Source organism: Lissotriton helveticus (assembly GCF_964261635.1).
Source record: "Lissotriton helveticus chromosome 1_1 unlocalized genomic scaffold, aLisHel1.1 SUPER_1_unloc_18, whole genome shotgun sequence".
NCBI lineage: Eukaryota > Metazoa > Chordata > Amphibia > Caudata > Salamandridae > Lissotriton > Lissotriton helveticus.
In genome coordinates this window covers 1,111,802-1,134,151 of record NW_027611657.1, presented here as the reverse complement: position 1 = coordinate 1,134,151, position 22,350 = coordinate 1,111,802, and the positions used below count along the sequence as shown (strand labels likewise).

General features: G+C 51.4%; 1 pseudogene across 1 annotated transcript in view; it reads left to right on the top strand.

Annotated features, from left to right (window-relative positions):
* The first annotated feature begins 10,283 nt into the window (after window positions 1–10,283).
* Window positions 10,284–22,350, top strand: part of LOC144805661 (uncharacterized) — a 115,384-nt pseudogene continuing 103,317 nt past the window's right edge. The window contains exon 1 of the transcript XR_013605571.1: window positions 10,284–10,790. The product of XR_013605571.1 is annotated as an uncharacterized LOC144805661 (transcript). The remainder of the gene's footprint in view (window positions 10,791–22,350) is intronic.

The following is a 22,350-nucleotide window of genomic DNA, read 5'->3' as shown; positions in this document are numbered from 1 at the left end:
GCCCCAGAGGTAGTCAGGACTAGCCTGGCAGAGCCCCTGATGTCAGTGGACCCTTACAAGGTGGGACCCAGTCTGGAGCAGGTAACCTGCCCCTCTCTACCCTGCCTCAGTCAGCCCTGGGCTACAGAGGTCAAGGAGGCCAGTGAGCCCCAAAGGGCCCCCTGTCCAATAAAACAAACCCATCAGCAGATTAGGGACACCAAAGCTAGCAGCCCTAGCAAGGTGAAAAAGTTAGAAACTCCTGAGGGATCCCCCTTAAACTTAGTTAGGGAACTCCCCCAGATAGACTCTGCTGGGCACAGCCAAACTTGGGACCTAAGGGTCCCAGACCTGACCTGTCCCTCCAGTAAGCCAAACAGAGGGACCCAGCCTCCAGCTTTAGGTAGCCAGAGGTTGACCCTGAGAGCTCAACACAACTCAGTCGTGGAAAGAAAGGCCTCTATGGTGGATGATGATTGGAGGAAGCTGAGCCCAACATTAGTGGAGCCTCACTTCAGTACTCCATCTCAGCACCAGCCTTTTACTTTGCCAAAACACACCACAGGTAGAAATTCCCTATGGTGGAGACCCTCAGATACCCTTAGGGTGAGGGATTGCTTAGTGGACCATGAGATAGGGGGTAGCCATGCCAGTGCATGCACCTCCTCATATGGCCACTCAGGCAATATAGGCTTACCTGGTCAAGGATAGCCTTATCTCCTTTCGTTTGGGGGGGGGGGTTATGTAGGAAGGTGGATATCTGACTATGGTTGCCCCCAACTTTTTGCCTAGTGTTTTGCTGGTTTTTGACTTAGTTGGCCTGGGATCCTGCTATTCAGGACCCCAGGCATCCTGCTCTCTCTGTTAAAATGGACTCCATGTACCCTAGGTACATATCTAATTGGATACTGAGTCACCTTATCCGTCCCTGTACAGTGTACCTTAGGTACCCAGGGCATAGGTGTACCCAGGGCCTACCAGGGGCTGCAGCATGTATTATGCCACCCCTGGCTGGCCATCCAAAACTGACACAACTGGCTGCACGACAGCTGGGGCAAGGTGGTGTAAACACCCTTTGCTGTAGATATAGTATACCTATATCTAAACCTAAAATGGACACATATATTCCTATCAGTCACTCCTATGGCAGGCCTTATCAATCCTGAAGGCAGAGTGCTTGGAATTATGTGAGATGGTGCTCTGGCATGAGCTGAGCCCGTCTGCAGCTTGCGGAACCAAGTCCTAATAGCTGTTCCATGATAACGCTATACCATATACTCTTAAGTGCATTATAATCCTCGCGGTTAAATGCTAACTCTGGTATAACATTATAAAACATGTTGAGTAATGTTTCATACGAATTGGAATACTACCCCCTCGCCAGTTCTGGCGACGGGGGTAGTATTCCACCCTTCTAGAGGGACACAACATGTATGTAACTGAGAACCCCGGTTAAAGTTAACTCAAGCCTTGGCATCACAAAATGGATGGCACCACCACAGACACAAGTCTGACCTCCTGCTGCTGGGAGTCCTTCCAGCGAGGGTGGCTTGGACAAAGGGTTTCCTGCCTTGGGAGGTGCTAGCACCACCCCAGACACGATTTTGTGTATTGGGTAGGACAGGCCTGAAAGGAATGAGACATGCCTGGGGCACACAATGTGTCCTGTGCATACTCCGGCTCAAACCAGTTGCTGGGGCATCCCTGCCCCTGCTCTGGCGTGAAACCGGACAAAGGATAGGGGTTGTAACCACCCCCCTTCCTGGTCCCACCCAGGGGAGGGACCTAGTCAGTAGTGCAGCCCCGTTTAGGAGAATAAAGGTAGGACCTGGTCCCATTCCAAATTAGAGTATCCTGAACATATTCTACAAGAAGAAATCTGGACTTCGACGTTCTGCTCCACAGAAGACTGAAGAATCTCCCTTGTGGGCAAGGAGTGTCCACCCTGCACAAGCAGGCACCATCAAGCCTCCAGCGGCTTCACTTTGTCGTCTTCCCTCGAGGATCCAGACTTCAGAGCCCGACGAGACCCGGATTCCCAGACCTCTCCGACCTCAACCTACATCTGCAGCTCAGCTGAGATCCGTGGGTGCGACGAGACACGTGGGACCAGCCAATCCGAAAGAACCTGCACTTCGCTTTCAGCAGTACTCCTGAGGTAAACTCAACCAAGTGCTTTGGGGACTGAGAAGCCCCAACCCCGAGCAGCTCCTGCACCCAAGACCAGCCCTCCAGCATCCACGAGATCTGCGTGGGGCCCTTCTTCTTGTTTGCTGCTTGACGCGTTGCCTGGTCACTTGCTGGCTGGCTAGTGGCCTCCTAGACGACGAACTTTGAAACCTCCACTGCTGGTCTGGTTGCTCCAGACTGGCCCTTGCTCCCTTCCAAAATAGGAGCACCCCGGACCCTCCTGGTCCACTCCAGACGCCGTTTCCACTCACCGGGTGGGTTGCCTTTGCCAAGGCCTGTTGACGCCGATTCCGGACCGAACACCGCCGACAGCGAGACCCTGCGTGGGACAGCTCGTGCCTCCATCCTGGTCGTCGAAGACACCTCCTGGTCCACGTGGCTGCAGAGACACGCGTCCACTCTTCACCTGATCGCGGCGACGATGTCTGGTTCCTTCCTGGTTCCACTCCAGTCGCTGGCTAGTGACTTTGAACATTGTCCCCTCTGCTTTCAGGTCGTCTTCTTCACCGATCCACCCTTGGATCGCACCGGACATCTTCCTCCTGGTCGTCTGCAGCATCTTTTCTTTCAGGCTCCATTGACTTCAACGCGAGAACCCGACACACTTTGGCACCTATGCACCCACTGCCCGTGGGTGAGGTAACGAGAGCATTTCGGTGCTCAAGGGTAGTTTAACTGTCCTAGTGTCCAGTTCCACAGTCGTTTTAGTCCTACCTAGTCAGGATTGTCCGTACTCACCTTTAACTTGAACTGTACTGTCCATAGACGTTGTTACGCATCTCGCGTGTGAATTCACACTCTGCACACGCGTTCCGTGGGCCTCCTATTACTTACCTAGAGTTAGTGTAGCGTGGTCCCAACGATCCTACAGCCTCTGGACAGCTCCATTCTTCCTATCGACTTTCACATTCCACTTACTTAGTATATGGTTTGTCGTGCCCCTAGGGCACCATTGTTATTTTGTGCAACTTATCGTATTTTTCCTAAGAGATTGTCATGTGCTTAGCCCTCTGACCTCATAAAGAGTTCAGAGGTGTTTGTTATTAAGAAATATACTGTTTATTTTCATAACAACCTATGTGGTGTCCTTTCATCTGGTATTCAAGGGGTTATATTGTGGTAAAACAGCTGGCTTCACATGCCAAAAGAGTTTAGCCTAAGACTGCTTATGTCCATGCTACCATTAGGATAGCTGGTCTATAAGGTTGACTTACAACCAATCACCATAAGGGTTGTTTGGACTGATACAAGGTGATCACTAGAACTAGTGAGCATCATATATCAGGCCAACTTCTCACAACCCCCACCCCACTTTTCCCCTAATTTTTGATGCAACTTTGACTGAGGTGTACTGGGTCCCCACTAACCAGGTTCCTAGTAACAGTGTTCTTTCACTAAAAACTGTAGCACAATAGGCACCACTTAAGCAACCATTTTAAGTCCCACGTAAATGGTACCCCTGGTCCCTAGGGCAGGGAGACTAAAGAGAGTCCTCTAGGGCTGCAGCACCAGCTGTGCCAACACAGAGACCCCTCAGTAAGACCACGTGAGCTGCCACTGCAGGCTGCGTGTCTTGGTGCAGAGAAAACTGAAGAGTCGACATGGCACACATCCCTGTGTGCCCTGCCCACAGACCGGAGCTCGTCACGGAGGACGCTGTAGGATTCATTTCCCTGAGCAGTGGAATACGCGGGAAGGAATGCGTATTTCCAGAGGCCCTTAAGAGAGTATCTTCCCAGACCTTTTTGGCACCATCCTGCAATTGAATCAGTCGTTACAATTCAAGTGCCAAGTAAGATTACGAGGAGGAAGGTTTCACCACCCAGTTTTAACCCAGTTTTCCTCGTGCATACCAATTGGGTATTATTTTCTCTGCCGCAACTGTTTTGATGAGGCCTAATCGACGAAATGCGTCGACCCCAAGATACAGAGGAGTCCACCAAATGTGGATTAACATAAAATAATTGTGTACATGTTCTTGATAAGGAAGTGAGGGTGAAGTGAGGGTGAAAAAATTCCTCGAATGTTATGTTATGTTATTTTATTTTGTATAGCGCTCGGATGCCGCAGCCAAGAGGCGTCCCGGCGCTTTGGAGAGTTGGGTAACACAACACAACAGAAGGCAGGAGACAAAATCTATACTGTAGAAAAGAGGAAGGTCTTCACTGCCTTCCTAAAAGGGAGCAGGTCAGGGATTGAGCGGAGAGGAGCCGGCAGAGAGTTCCAGAGGGCAGCCGCCAGCACCGAGAACGAACGTCCACCCATTCTAGCTCTCTTAAAACGCGGTACAATGGTGAGATTCAATCCCGCAGATCGAAGGGTTCTAGCAGGAACATAGTGCAGGATAGTCTGTGAAAGTATAGGAGGGGAGGCAAATTTAAGAATTTAAAAGTTAGGCAGAGGGCCTTAAACTTAATTCTTTGCTCCATCGGTAACCAATGAAGATCCTGAATGGTTCGACGAGCTGAGACAAACTTCGGAAGGCCGACAAGCATCCTAGCTGCCGCATTTTGGACCCTCTGAAGTCGGGATAGTTCGGCCTGATTTAGACCCAGAAACAGAGAGTTGGCGTAGTCCAATCTGGTAAGAACCAGAGCTTGGACTATAATCTGTCTGGTCTCCGCATCAAAAAACTTAAAAATAGGTCGCAGACACTGCAGAGTACCTAGACATGCGCCAGCCACGCGCTTAGTGTGGGAGATGAAAGAAAGCTTGTCATCAAACCACACCCCGAGGTTTCTGACTTCACTTACAGGGGTGGGAACAGGGCCTAGATCAGGCGGCCACCATTGATCTCCCCATAACCCACTTTCCCTACCAAAAATAATGACCTCGGTTTTAGAGGCATTAAGTTGAAGTTGATTGTTCGCCAACCAGCCAGCAACAGCTTTTAGCGCTGACTGGAAGGTAGGGGCGTCCATGTTGGAGTCGCCATTAAGTGCCACCGCCAGCTGCGTGTCATCGGCGTATGACACTAAGGAGAGACCGAAACTATGGGCTACCTCCGCCAAAGGCTGAACATATAAATTAAATAAGGTAGGGCTAAGAGCCGAACCCTGGGGAACACCCTGAAGTATAGGGCGAGAAGCTGAGACAAAAGGAGGTGTAGACACTTTGAAGCCTCGATCCTTAAGAAAGGAACGAAACCACTCAAGTGCCACCTCTCCAACTCCTGCCTCCATCAGATGATGTAAAAGAATCTGATGGGACACCGTATCGAAGGCGGCACTGAGATCCAAAAGGATCAGTGCCGCCGGCTGACCCTGATCCAACAACTTCCTGATGTGCTCCACCACAGCCAAAAGAGCAGTTTCGGTGCTATGACCCGCACGGAATCCGTTCTGGGATTTATCCAGTAGATTCGCTTCTTGCAGGTGAGATGATAGAATTCGATTAGCATGCGCTTCTGCTAGTTTGGCTGGCCAAGGAAGAAGGGAGATGGGGCGATAGTGTTCTGGCTTAGTGGGGTCAAGGGCAGGTTTTTTAAGGATAGGGATGACCGTCGCCTGTTTCCAAGCCCTGGGAACACTGCCCGTGCTAAAGGACAAATTGATAAGACCTTGCAAGGCAGGATAACAGCATTCAGCAGATTCTCGAAATTGTGCGGGTCTCATTGGGTCATCCGGAGAGCCGGATTTGACTTTTGTCGTCAAAGCTAAAAACTCATCCAGAGTAGGACTGGGAATAATCAACAATGGTTTGAGAACCAGTGATGTAGTCAAATTCTCCCTGATGGGAAGCTGAGAAAATGATCTGTAAATGGCCTCCACTTTTTCTACAAAAAACGAGGCTAAATCCTCGCAGTGTGCCATAGAAGGTTCAGTAGCAACACTGTCAGTCCTCTTGCTTGTAAGGTCCTTACACACCCTGAAGATGACCTTAGTCGGGTTTGTACTGTTCTTAATCTCCTGAGAGTAAAAAGCAGCCCTAGCTGCGCATATGGCCCGATGATACACTCTAGTGCAGGCCCTATAGGCCGCCTTGAGGTCAGTATCATATGTTTTGCGCCACGCGCGTTCTGCCTTTTTACAGGAGACTTTAAGTATTTTAAGAGAATCATCATACCAAGGGCTAGAAGGACTAGATCTAGTCTTACTCCACTTGGCCGGAATGAGCATATCTAGCGAGTGATTTAGCCATTCGCAGAAACTATCATAGCCGCGAGAGACTTCAGTAGGGGGTAGGGGATGGTATTTCATCAAGAGCTGGTGGAAATGCTCTAAATTCAAGTTTCTCCAGGGGCTTCTGAAACTGGCTGGGGTGTTATTTCTCGGGAGAGGAATAGTAGTAATGATACGAATTTCAATCAAATGGTGATCAGTCCAGGCCATAGGTCTAGGGTGCAGCACTGAGATGTTAGTCACAAGATTCGTCAAAACGGGATCTAGTAAGTGGCCACCTATATGGGTCGGTAGTTGTACCATTTGAATCAATTGCAGCGCTTCAAGATCTGCTAACAAGCTATGGACCGAGTTGGAGAGTGGGACATCCATATGCAAGTTAAGGTCGCCAATAATCGTAAAGTTAGCTGTTTTTAAAACTAGGGAGGAAATCACCTCCGGGAGGCTTTGGCGAAAAGCGCCATCAGGACCAGGGGGCCTATAAATTAGTAGTCCCGTAAAAGTAAAGTGGGGATTCACTGAGATGTTGAAAAGGGCCCTCTCACATCCTGCAATGGTGATGGATTTCCATATGCAGGGGTAGCATGATTTAACCGCAACTGCTATGCCTCCACCTCTAGCATTGCGAGGGAGGGAGTGCATGGTGTATCCCACAGGGAGAGCTAGATTCGTGACCGCCATAGACTGATCATGCAGCCAGGTTTCCGTGAAAAAAAAGATATCCGGATCATCATCAGTTATCAAGGAAAAAACTTCTTGGAAGTGACAGGACAATGATCTGACATTCAGATGTAAAACTTTAAGGGTAGATTGAGTGGGTAAGTCTGCAACAGTATCTTGTTTGCTGTCGACTGGAGGCCTACATTGAAAACCCTTAATAGGCAAAGGCAAAGGTAGTTTAAAAGAACAGGTGGGGCACTGATACGGCCCGCTGAGGGGATCCAAAGAACCATGATAACAATATCGTACCTGGTGTCGCAGCAAACACAGGCGCTCAGCAGATATCATCCTGAGTGAGCCGGAGTCCCCTGCCCTAGCCCTGCCTTAGCGCTGACGGGCGCAGACGGGCAGGACTCTGGCGAGACTCAGGCGTAGCGAAGGCGCGACCGCTGCGCTAGACCGCTACGCTCCAAGCGAGCTTTAAATAGGCGAGTGGTGGTCAAAAGCGCTAGCGCGCTAACCCCCAACAAGGAAGGTAACAGCCTTCCCAAGATGGCGTCGTCGTCACGTCACCCAGGAACCCCGGAGCCCGGACCCGCTAAGTAGCGGTGCTGGAATGTGTACAGGACTACCTCGTTTTGGATTTATTCTAGTGACGGACGGAATAATGCTGTTAATACATCCACACGTGAAAATAATTGCCAGGAAAGATAGTTTGCATTTGTTTGTATATATATTTGAATATGTGATTTATTTGTGTTTGTTGTTTGTGATATATGTGATGCATATAAATAATTTTACAACCACTCCCGGAGTAAGCATTGGTTGTATATAAATAAGAAAAGAGTAGAGATTTGGTACCCTATGATAGGGATCTATTTAGTTCTTACTAGCATAAATTAACTGACATATTGGTTCCTCTGGATCACAGTCTTGTTTTGAGAATGCCCACATATACAGCATGAGCTATAGGTAAGTCACCCTTACTGCAGGCCTTAGAGCTCTAAGGCAGGGAGCACTATATCCCATGTGTGGACATATCTGCGTGAGCAGATGTGACCCTGCAATACGTGAGCCATTCTTGGATATTGTAACTGCACAGGGAAGCCATAGAGAGTACCTGGCTGGGTACTTGTCATTACGAGTTTCCTAGCTCCATGATGGCTTCACTGTACCCTAAGATGTTTGGTACCAAACATCTCATCTTAATAAATCGTCATTAATGCCAGTGTTGGATCTATTAATAAATACACACAGGATACACTTTTGAGGGTCCCTGGAAAAGCTACCAAGAACTTGTGTGACCTCTGACTAGGCCTAGCCAGCCTGCCACCACCAGACACGTTTCTGACCTCATGGGGTGAGAGCCAGCGCTCTCCGAGGCCAGGAAACAAGCCTGCTCTGGGCGCAGGTGGTTCACACCTCCTCCAGGCCGGAATGGCTTGCCAGAGTGGGAAGCTTCAAAGGCAATACCGCTTTTCAAATGTGACCCAGGCATCTCTAGATAGTGGAGGATGCCAACCCCTGTTTCTGCTTCACATTTGGCAGGAGAAAAGATGGGAAAGTTACTTAAACCAGGACGTGTGTCCACATTCAGGCAGCACCACCACTAAGGTGGGGCAGAAGATGTGGACAAACCTTTTCCAATTTCTCCATCTTGGCATGGTAGGACATTAGCCTATCAGGGTAGGGCAGTGCTCCTTCCCACAGGAAGTGGTCACCTAGAGGATATAGACACTCTAAAGGTTAGCGTATTGGCTGCTACCCGTCACTGCCTTTAATGCCACTAACATTAGTATTTAGGGGGCATTCCTAGACCCTGAACTTTAGATTCGATGGACACAAAGACGATCCGGACACAGAAGAGCTGCTGACCTGAGAACTGAAACCCTGCTGCAGAATACTGTCGCCAAAACCTGCCTGCTGCCTGAAGGACGTGACAATCATGGTGTGCTGTCTCGTCCTGCAACTGTGAAGAGTCCAAGACCCCAGACCCAATCTATTCTTCTACAAATCACCAAAGCACTCCCTTGGAGTACAGGGGCTACTCCCCTGCAGGCCCTGAAACCGTAGAATCCGGTTTCTCGACTTTATGCTCCTTGGTGACTCTGATGCAGTACCCAAACCAAAAGGTGCACACCAGCTCTGGATGATCAAATCTTTCTACCCACCAAATGAGAAGACACCAGGATCACCGGAGTCATGCCGCACCAATACCCGGGGTACCTGACTCCCTGCAGCATACACCGAGACGAAGAGTATAGTCCGGACTCCAACTGTTGTGGAAGCAACCACACATTGAGGGACTGTGAGACCCCGGAGACCCACTTTGTGAGTGGCCCAACTGTCCCAGAATGGCCTCTACAACTTGTCTGCTACGGACCGTGAGGAAATCTTGACGCACGCCGCCAGCTGACCTATCTGCAAGGCACCCGGCCTTGGTAACAACGATCCAGCTGTGTTTCCAGGGTCGCGAGGCCCTTGCAACCAGCTCCCTTGGGTGGGACCCCTCAGGCTTACCTTTAAGTCCCTTTGTGCAGTGTGTTTTCAAGTGGCTGAACCGGGATGCTCCTGAGAATTCACTGGTGGAACACGGGACCTGGCCTTGCTACTTAGCGAACTCCCAAAGATGAACCTTGACATCCAGCTGAATCATTTTATATGCATTTAACGATTTCTTCAGATTGACTTCAATAGTGCGTAATTGCGCACAAAAGTAATTCATTTTGCCAACTTCGAAAATTCATATCTTGAACAAAGTTCTTGGTCTTAAAAATTAAAAAATGTATGTTATTTTTGTAAATTGGTCTCGGATTTATTCTTGAGTGCGTGTCTCATTTACAACAAAATGCTGATCGCACTACCCTCTGATAAGCCTAACTGCTCGACCACACTACCACAAATCAAACTTTAGTATCATCTACTTTTTTTTTAAATTCTTTTTTATTAGTTTCAATCGTAGTTATGCATACATTTGTAATCAGTATTTCAGCGAGCACTTGACACAGTAGTACATTAGCATGGGGAAGAAAAATCACTTTTACACATACACATATCTGTTGCTCAATCTCTATTTGGCCCCAGTTAAAGTTCCAACAATGAAGGGATACAGATAGTCCCTCGATAGATGGCTCAGTGAGGTAATAGTTTATTTAGTTATTTATTTTTGACATTTATAAAGCGCGAACAAATGCCCTTGGGCTCTCGGCTCTAGTTCAGGATCTTAAAGAGTCTGCTCAGCTCTGGAGTCAGACTGCTGCAAGGTTACGTTTCATTTCCTGCCCGCGGCGCCGCCCCTGTTACTCTCCCTCTCAGGGGGCGGGGTCTCATCCGTGGGTGCTTCTGGCAGATGTGGCACCGTTGGCGTCCCCGGGATGGGATGTGCCTCGTCACCTCCTGAGGAAGTGAAGTACAGTGGTAGCAAGGCACGAGAAGCAGCGGCGACTCAGGAGTGGAGGGGTCCTGTGAGAAGCACCGAGAGGTCTGTCCAGAGGAGGGGCAGAGGAGGAGAGGCCTGTCCAGGAGAGGGGCAGAGGAGGAGAGGCCTGTCCAGAGGAGGTGAGGCCTGTCCAGAGGTGCAGAGGAGGAGAGGCCTGTCCAGAGGAGGTGAGGCCTGTCCAGAGGAGGTGAGGCCTGTCCAGAGGTGCAGAGGAGGAGAGGCCTGTCCAGGGGGCAGAGGAGGAGAGGCGTGTCCAGAGGAGGGGCAGAGGAGGAGAGGCCTGTCCAGGGGAGGCGAGGCCTGTCCAGTGGAGGAGAGGTCTGTCCAGAGGAGTAGAGAAGCTGAGGCCTGTCCAGAGGAGGAGAGGCCTGTCCAGAGGAGGAGAGGCCTGTCCAGAGGAGGTGAGGCCTGTCCAGGGGAGGGGCAGAGGAGGAGAGGCCTGTCCAGGGGGGCAGAGGAGGAGAGGCCTGTCCAGGGGTGCAGAGGAGGTGAGACCTGTCCAGGAGTGCAGAGGAGGAGAGGCCTGTCCAGGGGGGCAGAGGAGGAGAGGCCTGTCCAGGGGTGCAGAGGAGGTGAGGCCTGTCCAGGGGTGCAGAGGAGTTGAGGCCTGTCCATGGGGCAGAGGAGGGGAGGCCTGTCCATGGGGCAGAGGAGGAGAGGCCTGTCCAGAGGAGGGGCAGAGGAGGAGAGGCCTGTCCAGGGTTGCAGAGGAGGAGAGGCCTGTCCAGAGGTGCAGAGGAGGTGAGGACTGTCCTGGGGTGCAGAGGAGGAGAGGCCTGTCCAGAGGAGGGGCAGAGGAGGAGAGGCCTGTCCAGGGCTGCGGAGGAGGTGAAGCCTGTCCATGGGGCAGAGGAGGTGAGGCCATTTCCATGGGGCAGAGGAGGAGAGGCCTGTCCAGGGGTGCAGAGGAGGAGAGGCCTGTCCAGAGGAGGGGCAGAGGAGGAGAGGCCTGTCCAGGGGTGCAGAGGAGGAGAGGCCTGTCCAGGGGTGCAGAGGAGGTGAGGCCTGTTCAGGGGTGCAGAGGAGGAGAGGCCTGTCCAGAGGAGGGGCAGAGGAGGAGAGGCCTGTCCAGGGGGCAGAGGAGGAGAGGCCTGTCCAGGGGTGCAGAGGAGGTGAGGCCTGTCCATGGGGCAGAGGAGTTGAGGCCTGTCCATGGGGCCGAGGAGGAGAGGCCTGTCCAGGGGTGCAGAGGAGGAGAGGCCTGTCCAGAGGAGGAGCAGAGGAGGAGAGGCCTGTCCAGGGGTGCAGAGGAGGAGAGGCCTGTCCATGGGTGCAGAGGAGGTGAGGCCTGTCCAGGGGTGCAGAGGAGGAGAGGGCTGTCCAGAGGAGGGGCAGAGGAGCAGAGGCCTGTCCAGGGGTGCAGAGGAGGAGAGGCCTGTCCAGGGGGAAGAGGAGGAGAGGCCTGTCCAGGGGTGCAGATGAGGTGAGACCTGTCCATAGGGCAGAGGAGGTGAGGCCTGTCCATGGTGCAGAGGAGGAGAGGCCTGTCCATGGGTGCAGAGGAGGAGAGGCCTGTCCAGAGGAGGGGCAGAGGAGGAGAGGCCTGTCCAGGGGTGCAGAGGAGGAGAGGCCTGTCCAGGGGTGCAGAGGATGAGAGGCCTGCCAGGGGTGCAGAGGAGGTGAGACCTCTCCAGGAGTGCCGAGGAGGAGAGGCTTGTCCAGAGGAGGAGAGGCCTGTCCAGAGGAGGAGAGGCCTGTCCAGAGGAGGGGCAGAGGAGGAGAGGCCTGTCCATGGGGCAGAGGAGGAGAGGCCTGTCCAGGGGGAAGAGGAGGAGAGGCCTGTCCAGGGCTGCAGAGGAGGTGAGGCCTGTCCAGAGGAGGGGCAGAGGAGGAGAGGCCTGTCCAGAGGAGCGGAGGAGGAGAAGCCTGCCCAGGGGTGCAGAGGAGGTGAGGCCTGTCCAGGGGTGCAGAGGAGGTGAGGCGTGTACAGGGGTGCAGAGCAGGTGAGGCCTGTCCAGGGGTGCAGAGGAGGTGAGGCCTGTCCAGGGGGCAGAGGAGAGGAGGCCTGTCCAGGGGTGCAGAGGAGGTGAGGCCTGTCCAGGGGAGCAGAGGAGGTGAGGCCTGTCCAGGGGAGCAGAGGAGGTGAGGCCTGTCCAGGGGAGCAGAGGAGGTGAGGCCTGTCCAGGGGTGCAGAGGAGGAGAGGCCTGTCCAGGGGGCAGAGGAGGAGAGGCCAGTCCAGGGGTGCAGAGGAGGTGAGGCCTGTCCAGGGGCGCAGAGGAGGAGAGGCCTGTCCAGAGATGCAGAGGAGGAGAGGCCTGTCCAGAGGAGGAGAAGCCTGTGCAGAGGTGCATAGGAGGTGAGGCCTGTCTAAAGCCTCCCGCGCGCCAGGGTGGAAGCTGCCACCGTCAACAGTGCTTGAATCTGGATTTATGCTTCCTAAATAGAGCCTTTCGGCACTACCACTGCCCGGGCCCCCTTCTAGGGGGACGGAGTGGCCTCACGAGGGCGAGCGTGGCGTCCTGAAGTGTGCAGCCCAGCTTTTTAGGGTGAGGAAAGAGAGAGGGCGAGCGGGAGCGGGAACTCTGCAGTGATTAATTTGAGCCTATGCTTTCAGGTGCTCAGCCTCGGCACTTAATTGGATTCCGGTGCTCAGCACAGCACCTAATTGTCAACACCATACTTAGAACAGTCTACCACATGGTGGCACTGCTCATCTAATCTAATACCTGCCTCCCCAGCCATTCCTTTAGCTTTGGGGACCTGGAATAATCAGAACTGTTGCATTTACATGCGAGAGAGATGGTTAGTAGTTGTTTTGGCAGTGATGACAAGGGCAATGGGTGGTGCAAGCTGCAGTGGCTTCCTGGTCAGAGCCCTGGCACTTGATATTTTACAAATGAAGCACTGGAACTCTGCCAGTTTGGTTCTGTGCTTTGAAAATGTGGCATGTTGTTTACCCAGCAGCAGATGCGTAGCTTTGAATTCATCTCTGCGCCCGACAATGGAGCTGTCAAACGTGCTTCGTTCCAGTCCACCGTGTCACCCCCCACCGCCGTGCCACCCCCTGCCGCCGTGCCACCCCCACCGCATTCCACCCCCACTGCATGCCACCTCCCACCTTTCCGCCTCGAGCCCCATTTTGGCATCTTTTATCTCCCGCGATCTGGTTGTGCGGTGGCGCCTCGGTGGGTTCTGAGTAGGGCTTAGCGGAATTTGCGTAATCGCGTTACGCAAATCTCCACAAAATGGTAAAAAAAATTCGGCGAACACGCAGAAATTCCGCGAACACGCGGAATTGCTTGTTCGTGATGCTTTTTTACTGTTCGTAATCGCTATTGGCGTGCTCGGGGGAAAATATCTCGCGAACACGCATTTGAGAACGCAAACAAGCATACAATTTCAATAAGTTGCGGAACGCAGAATTTTGGGCAATTTTGCGTTCTCCGCGGAACGCGAAATTACCTAAATTCCGCGAGCGGAAAGGAATTTACCGCCCAGGCCTAGTTCCCCGCCCGTCACACAGGTGTTTCCGCTGGGCTGACTACCATTTGCCTAACCTCTAGTTCATCCCACGGTGTCTGCGCAGAGAAAGTTGAGAATATCTCATGCTGCCGAAGGCCTGGTGTCCAGAGCACGCCTGCTGTGCTTTACACCCCATCATTGAGACCGTGACTGCTTTCGGAAGCGTATCCTGGTGCTAAAACAGCGGATGCAGAGAGGTGCCTTCAGTGAGCTCAGACCCCGCACTCCGTACTCTTTCTCTCCCCTTAGAGCAGGCGCCAGACCCCTTTCCTTCTCTACCCTTAGAGCAGGCGCCAGACCCCGCTCAGTTTGCACCAGACCCCGCTCAGTTTGCACCAGAAGGCGAATAAACTTCAGATTTTACATGGTTCGCACCATAAAAGAAAACATGAATGATATTTCATATCTGTAATGGAGGGCTTTTGGGCGAATACAGAGATGCCCTTAGCCCCTTGACCGCGGCGAAAATTCCGCCGCGGTGCGGGTGATTTATGGCGTGAGCGTGCCTTTATATCTGTACCCTGAGTCCACACGGGATTGCATTGGCGTGCCACGCTGGTGGTGAGGAACATAGAGAGGGTTCCTCCAAAGAATGCAGAATTGGGTTCCTGTTCAAGCATTTTTTTAGGTAGTGATACTTTTAACTGACACAACTTAAAAAAAAAGTTTACTTTATTGTCCCTGGAAATCGCTGAGGTCTTATCTTTATTTCTGTAAAGCTGTATCTTGCAAAAAACTAAAATACAGAAATATCAGCTTTGTAATAGAAGACATGCCCGGCTCCTGTTGGATAACTGATGCTTCTATGATAACTCCTTCTGGCCATAGAAAGAGCCTTGTCTCACCCCTTCAGAAGTGCCCTGAAGGCTGCAGGAGGCGCGCATGATGTGTACGTGGCGGTCGGTGCAGAGGTGGCATAGTTTCAAAGGTGTTGTGTGGCTGAAAGATATGTTTGTTGTTGCTCTATTTCCACTTACAGATTTGCACACGGGAATGGGTTCCTCATAGAGCCGGTCAATACCAGACATTAGGTGCCCGTGCAGGGTGGGCACTTACAGGCCTTCCCACCAGAGGGCATTGCCTGCAGCCTCCTTGTGCATTGTGCTGCGTTATGCACGTTTACTTCCCACCAGAGGGCATTGCCTGCAGCCACCTTGTGCATTGTCCTGGTTATGCACCTTTACTTCCCACTAAAGGGTATTGCCTGCAGCCACCTTGTGCATTGTCCTGCGTCATGCACGTTTACTTCCCACTAAAGGGTATTGCCTGCAGCCACCTTGTGAATTGTCCTGCGTCATGCACGTTTGCTTCCCACCAGAGGGCATTGCCTGCAGCCACCTTGTGCATTGTCCTGGTTATGCACCTTTACTTCCCACTAAAGGGTATTGCCTGCAGCCACCTGTGCATTGTCCAGGTCATGCACCTTTACTTCCCACCAGAGGGCATTGCCTGCAGCCTCCTTGTGCATAGTCCAGGTCATGCACCTTTACTTCCCACCAGAGGGCATTGCCTGCAACCACATTGTGCATTGTCCTGGTTATGCACCTTTACTTCCCAGCAGAGGGCATTGCTTGCAGCCTCCTTGTGCATTGTCCTGGTTATGCACCTTTACTTCCCACCAGAGGGCATTGCCTGCAGGCGTCCATGTGCATTGTCCTGCTTTATGCACCTTTATTTCCGAGCAGAGGGCATTGCCTGCAGCCTCCTTGTGCATTGTCCTGGTTATGCACCTTTACTTCCCAGCAGAGGGCATTGCCTGCAGCCTCCTTGTGCATTGTCCTGGTTATGCACCTTTACTTCCCACCAGAGGGCATTGCCTGCAGCCTCCTTGTGCATTGTCCTGGTTATGCTCATTTACTTCCCACCAGAGGGCATTGCCTGCAGCCTCCTTGTGCATTGTCCTGGTTATGCACCTTTACTTCCCACCAGAGGGCATTGCCTGCAGCCTCCTAGTGCATTGTCCTGAGTTCTGCACCTTTACTTCCCACCAGAGGGCATTGCCTGCAGCCTCCTTGTGCATTGTCCTGGTTATGCAGCTTTATTTCCCAGCTGAGGGCTTTGCCTGCAGCCTCCTTGTGCATTGTCCTGGTTATGCACCTTTACTTCCCAGCAGAGGGCATTGCCTGCAGCCTCCTTGTGCAGGTATACAACCTTTACCACGCAACTTTTACCACGACCTACCTTTACCACGCAACTTTTACAACGCAGGACCCTTTACCACGCATACCATTACAACGCAGGTATTTACAACGCAGATACCTTTACAACGCATACCATTACAACGTAAGTATTGGTAAGTATATAATTTTATTTAAAATATTTTAGGTTTGGGTTTTGGGTAAATGGGTATTTTTAGGGTTCAGGGTCAGTTTTCAGTTTTTGGGTAAAGGGGTATTTTTAGGGTTCAGGGTCAGTTTTCAGTTTTTGGGTAAATGGGTATTTTTAGGGTTCAGGGTCAGTTTTCAGTTTTTGGGTAAAGGGGTATTTTTAGGGTTCAGGGTCAGTTTTCAGTTTTTGGGTGAATGGGTATTTTTAGGGTTCAGGGTCAGTTTTCAGTTTTTGGGTAAAGGGGTATTTTTAGGGTTCAGGGTCAGTTTTCAGTTTTTGGGTAAAGGGGTATTTTTAGGGTTCAGGGTCAGTTTTCAGTTTTTGGGTAAATGGGTATTTTTAGGGTTCAGGGTCAGTTTTCAGTTTTTGAGTAAAGGGGTATTTTTAGGGTTCAGGGTCAGTTTTCAGTTTTTGGGTAAAGGGGTATTTTTAGGGTTCAGGGTCAGTTTTCAGTTTTTGGGTAAATGGGTATTTTTAGGGTTCAGGGTCAGTTTTCAGTTTTTGGGTAAAGGGGTATTTTTAGGGTTCAGTGTCAGTTTTCAGTTTTTGGGTAAAGGGGTATTTTTAGGGTTCAGGGTCAGTTTTCAGTTTTGGGTAAAGGGGTATTTTTAGGGTTCAGGGTCAGTTTTCAGTTTTTGGGTAAAGGGGTATTTTTAGGGTTCAGGGTCAGTTTTCAGTTTTTGGGGTACAGGGGTATTTTTAGGGTTCAGGGCTGGGTTTGGGTTTTGGGGTACAGGGGTATTTTTCGGTTCCAGGGTTGGGTTTGGGTTTTGGGGTACAGGGGTATTTTTAGGTTTCAGGGCTGGGTTTGGGTTTTGGGGTTCAGGGGTATTTTTAGGTTTCAGGGCTGGGTTTGGGTTTTGGGGTACAGGGGTATTTTTAACATATATATTTAAAAATTAATAAATAAATATTAATATAAATAATTAAAATATTAAATATTAAAATAATTTATTAATTTAAAAAAATATTATTAATAATTACATTATTTTACCATATTATTTACTTACCTATACTTACGTTGTAATGGTATGCGTTGTAATAGTACCTGCGTTGTAGTGTATTGCGTTGTAAAGGTATTCGTGGTAAAGGGTCCTGCGTTGTAAAAAATGCGTGGTAATGGTCTGCGTGGTAAAAGAACGCGTGGTAACATCATATATCCCCTTGTGCATTGTCCTGGTTATGCACGTTTACTTCCCACCAGAGGGCATTGCCTGCAGCCTCCTTGTGCATTGTCCTGGTTATGCACGTTTACTTCCCAGCAGAGGGCATTGCCTGCAGCCTCCTTGTGCATTGTCCTGGTTATGCACCTTTACTTCCCAACAGAGGGCATTGCCTGCAGCCTCCTTGTGCATTGTCCTGGTTATGCACCTTTACTTCCCACCAGAGGGCATTGCCTGCAGCCTCCTTGTGCATTGTCCTGGTTATGCACCTTTACTTCCCAACAGAGGGCATTGCCTGAAGCCTCCTTGTGCATTGTCCTGGTTATGCGCCTTTACCTCCCACCAGAGGGCATTGCCTGCAGCCTCCTTGTGCATTGTCCTGGTTATGCACCTTTACTTCCCAACAGAGGGTATTGCCTGCAGCCTCCTTGTGCATTGTCCTGGTTATGCACCTTTACTTCCCACCAGAAGGTATTGCCTGCAGGCCTCCTTGTGCACTGGCCAGCGTTATGCACCTTTATTTCCCAACAGAGGGCATTGCCTGCAGCCTCCTTGTGCATTGTCCTGGTTATGCACCTTTACTTCGCAGCAGAGGGCATTGCCTGCAGGCACCTTGTGTATTGTCCTGTGTTATGCAACTTTACTTCTCACCAGAGGGCATTGCCTGCAGCATCCTTGTGCATTGTCCTGGGTATGCACCTTTACTTGCCAGCAGAGGGCATTGCCTGCAGCCTCCTTGTGCATTGTCCTGGTTATGCACCTTTACTTCCCAACAGAGGGCATTGCCTGCAGCCTCCTTGTGCATTGTCCTGGTTATGCACCTTTACTTCACACCGGAGTGCATTGCCTGCAGCCTCCTTGTGCATTTTCCTGGTTATGCACCTTTATTTCCCAGCAGAGGGCATTGCTTGCAGCCTCCTTGTGCATTGTCCTGGTATGCACTTTTACTTCCCACCAGAGGGAATTGCCTGCAGGCGTCCATGTGCATTGTCCTGCTTTATGCACCTTTATTTCCGAGCAGAGGGCATTGCCTGCAGCCTCCTTGTGCATTGTCCTGGTTATGCACGTTTACTTCCCAGCAGAGGGCATTGCCTGCAGCCTCCTTGTGCATTGTCCTGGTTATGCACGTTTACTTCCCACCAGAGGGCATTGCCTGCAGCCTCCTTGTGCATTGTCCTGGTTATACACGTTTACTTCCCAGCAGAGGGCATTGCCTGTAGCCTCCTTGTGCATTGTCCTGGTTATGCACCTTTACTTCCCAACAGAGGGCATTGCCTGCAGCCTCCTTGTGCATTGTCCTGGTTATGCACCTTTACTTCCCAACAGAGGGCATTGCCTGAAGCCTCCTTGTGCATTGTCCTGGTTATGCGCCTTTACCTCCCACCAGAGGGCATTGCCTGCAGCCTCCTTGTGCATTGTCCTGGTTATGCACCTTTACTTCCCAACAGAGGGTATTGCCTGCAGCCTCCTTGTGCATTGTCCTGGTTATGCACCTTTACTTCCCACCAGAAGGTATTGCCTGCAGGCCTCCTTGTGCACTGGCCAGCGTTATGCACCTTTATTTCCCAACAGAGGGCATTGCCTGCAGCCTCCTTGTGCATTGCCCTGGTTATGCACCTTTACTTCCCAGCAGAGGACATTGCCTGCAGGCACCTTGTGTATTGTCCTGTGTTATGCAACTTTACTTCTCACCAGAGGGCATTGCCTGCAGCATCCTTGTGCATTGTCCTGGTTATGCACCTTTACTTGCCAGCAGAGGGCATTGCCTGCAGCCTCCTTGTGCATCGTCCTGGTTATGCACCTTTACTTCCCAACAGAGGGCATTGCCTGCAGCCTCCTTGTGCATTGTCCTGGTTATGCACCTTTACTTCCCACCAGAGGGCATTGCCTGCAGGCACCTTGTGCATTGTCCTGGTTATGCACCTTTACTTCCCACCAGAGGGCATTGCCTGCAGCCTCCTTGTGCATTGTCCTGGTTATGCGCCTTTACTTCCCACCAGAGGGCATTGCCTGCAACCACCTTGTGCATTGTCCTGGTTATGCACATTTACTTCCCACCAGAGGGCATTGCCTGCAGCCTCCTTGTGCATTGTCCTGGTTATGCACCTTTACTGCCCACCAGAGGGCATTGCCTGCAGCCTCCTTGTGCATTGTCCTGGTTATGCACCTTTACTTCCCACCAAGGGAATTGCCTGCTGGCGTACATGTGCATTGTCCTGCTTTATGCACCTTTATTTCCCAGCAGAGGGCATTGCCTGCAGCCTCCTTGTGCATTGTCCTGGTTATGCACGTTTACTTCCCAGCAGAGGGCACTGCCTGCAGCCTCCTTGTGAATTGTCCTGGTTATGCACGTTTACTTCCCAACAGAGGGCATGGCCTGCAGCCTCCTTGTGCATTGTCCTGGTTATGCACGTTTACTTCCCAGCAGAGGGCATTGCCTGCAGACTTCCTTGTGCATTGTCCTGGTCATCCACCTTTACTTCCCAACAGAGGGCATGGCCTGCAGCCTCCTTGTGCATTGTCCTGGTTATGCATGTTTACTTCCCAGCAGAGGGCATTGCCTGCAGCCTCCTTGTGCATTGTCCTGGTTATGCACCTTTACTTCCCAACAGAGGGCATTGCCTGCAGCCTCCTTGTGCATTGTCCTGGTTATGCACCTTTACTTCCCACCAGAGGGCATTGCCTGCAGCCTCCTTGTGCATTGTCCTGGTTATGCACCTTTACTTCCCAACAGAGGGCATTGCCTGAAGCCTCCTTGTGCATTGTCCTGGTTATGCGCCTTTACCTCCCACCAGAGGGCATTGCCTGCAGCCTCCTTGTGCATTGTCCTGGTTATGCACCTTTACTTCCCAACAGAGGGTATTGCCTGCAGCCTCCTTGTGCATTGTCCTGGTTATGCACCTTTACTTCCCACCAGAAGGTATTGCCTGCAGGCCTCCTTGTGCACTGGCCAGCGTTATGCACCTTTATTTCCCAACAGAGGGCATTGCCTGCAGCCTCCTTGTGCATTGTCCTGGTTATGCACCTTTACTTCGCAGCAGAGGGCATTGCCTGCAGGCACCTTGTGTATTGTCCTGTGTTATGCAACTTTACTTCTCACCAGAGGGCATTGCCTGCAGCATCCTTGTGCATTGTCCTGGGTATGCACCTTTACTTGCCAGCAGAGGGCATTGCCTGCAGCCTCCTTGTGCATTGTCCTGGTTATGCACCTTTACTTCCCAACAGAGGGCATTGCCTGCAGCCTCCTTGTGCATTGTCCTGGTTATGCACCTTTACTTCACACCGGAGTGCATTGCCTGCAGCCTCCTTGTGCATTTTCCTGGTTATGCACCTTTATTTCCCAGCAGAGGGCATTGCTTGCAGCCTCCTTGTGCATTGTCCTGGTATGCACTTTTACTTCCCACCAGAGGGAATTGCCTGCAGGCGTCCATGTGCATTGTCCTGCTTTATGCACCTTTATTTCCGAGCAGAGGGCATTGCCTGCAGCCTCCTTGTGCATTGTCCTGGTTATGCACGTTTACTTCCCAGCAGAGGGCATTGCCTGCAGCCTCCTTGTGCATTGTCCTGGTTATGCACGTTTACTTCCCACCAGAGGGCATTGCCTGCAGCCTCCTTGTGCATTGTCCTGGTTATACACGTTTACTTCCCAGCAGAGGGCATTGCCTGTAGCCTCCTTGTGCATTGTCCTGGTTATGCACCTTTACTTCCCAACAGAGGGCATTGCCTGCAGCCTCCTTGTGCATTGTCCTGGTTATGCACCTTTACTTCCCAACAGAGGGCATTGCCTGAAGCCTCCTTGTGCATTGTCCTGGTTATGCGCCTTTACCTCCCACCAGAGGGCATTGCCTGCAGCCTCCTTGTGCATTGTCCTGGTTATGCACCTTTACTTCCCAACAGAGGGTATTGCCTGCAGCCTCCTTGTGCATTGTCCTGGTTATGCACCTTTACTTCCCACCAGAAGGTATTGCCTGCAGGCCTCCTTGTGCACTGGCCAGCGTTATGCACCTTTATTTCCCAACAGAGGGCATTGCCTGCAGCCTCCTTGTGCATTGCCCTGGTTATGCACCTTTACTTCCCAGCAGAGGACATTGCCTGCAGGCACCTTGTGTATTGTCCTGTGTTATGCAACTTTACTTCTCACCAGAGGGCATTGCCTGCAGCATCCTTGTGCATTGTCCTGGTTATGCACCTTTACTTGCCAGCAGAGGGCATTGCCTGCAGCCTCCTTGTGCATCGTCCTGGTTATGCACCTTTACTTCCCAACAGAGGGCATTGCCTGCAGCCTCCTTGTGCATTGTCCTGGTTATGCACCTTTACTTCCCACCAGAGGGCATTGCCTGCAGGCACCTTGTGCATTGTCCTGGTTATGCACCTTTACTTCCCACCAGAGGGCATTGCCTGCAGCCTCCTTGTGCATTGTCCTGGTTATGCGCCTTTACTTCCCACCAGAGGGCATTGCCTGCAACCACCTTGTGCATTGTCCTGGTTATGCACATTTACTTCCCACCAGAGGGCATTGCCTGCAGCCTCCTTGTGCATTGTCCTGGTTATGCACCTTTACTGCCCACCAGAGGGCATTGCCTGCAGCCTCCTTGTGCATTGTCCTGGTTATGCACCTTTACTTCCCACCAAGGGAATTGCCTGCTGGCGTACATGTGCATTGTCCTGCTTTATGCACCTTTATTTCCCAGCAGAGGGCATTGCCTGCAGCCTCCTTGTGCATTGTCCTGGTTATGCAACTTTACTTCCCAACAGAGGGTATTGCCTGCAGCCTCCTTGTGCATTGTCCTGGTTATGCACCTTTACTTCCCACCAGAAGGTATTGCCTGCAGGCCTCCTTGTGCACTGGCCAGCGTTATGCACCTTTATTTCCCAACAGAGGGCATTGCCTGCAGCCTCCTTGTGCATTGTCCTGGTTATGCACCTTTACTTCGCAGCAGAGGGCATTGCCTGCAGGCACCTTGTGTATTGTCCTGTGTTATGCAACTTTACTTCTCACCAGAGGGC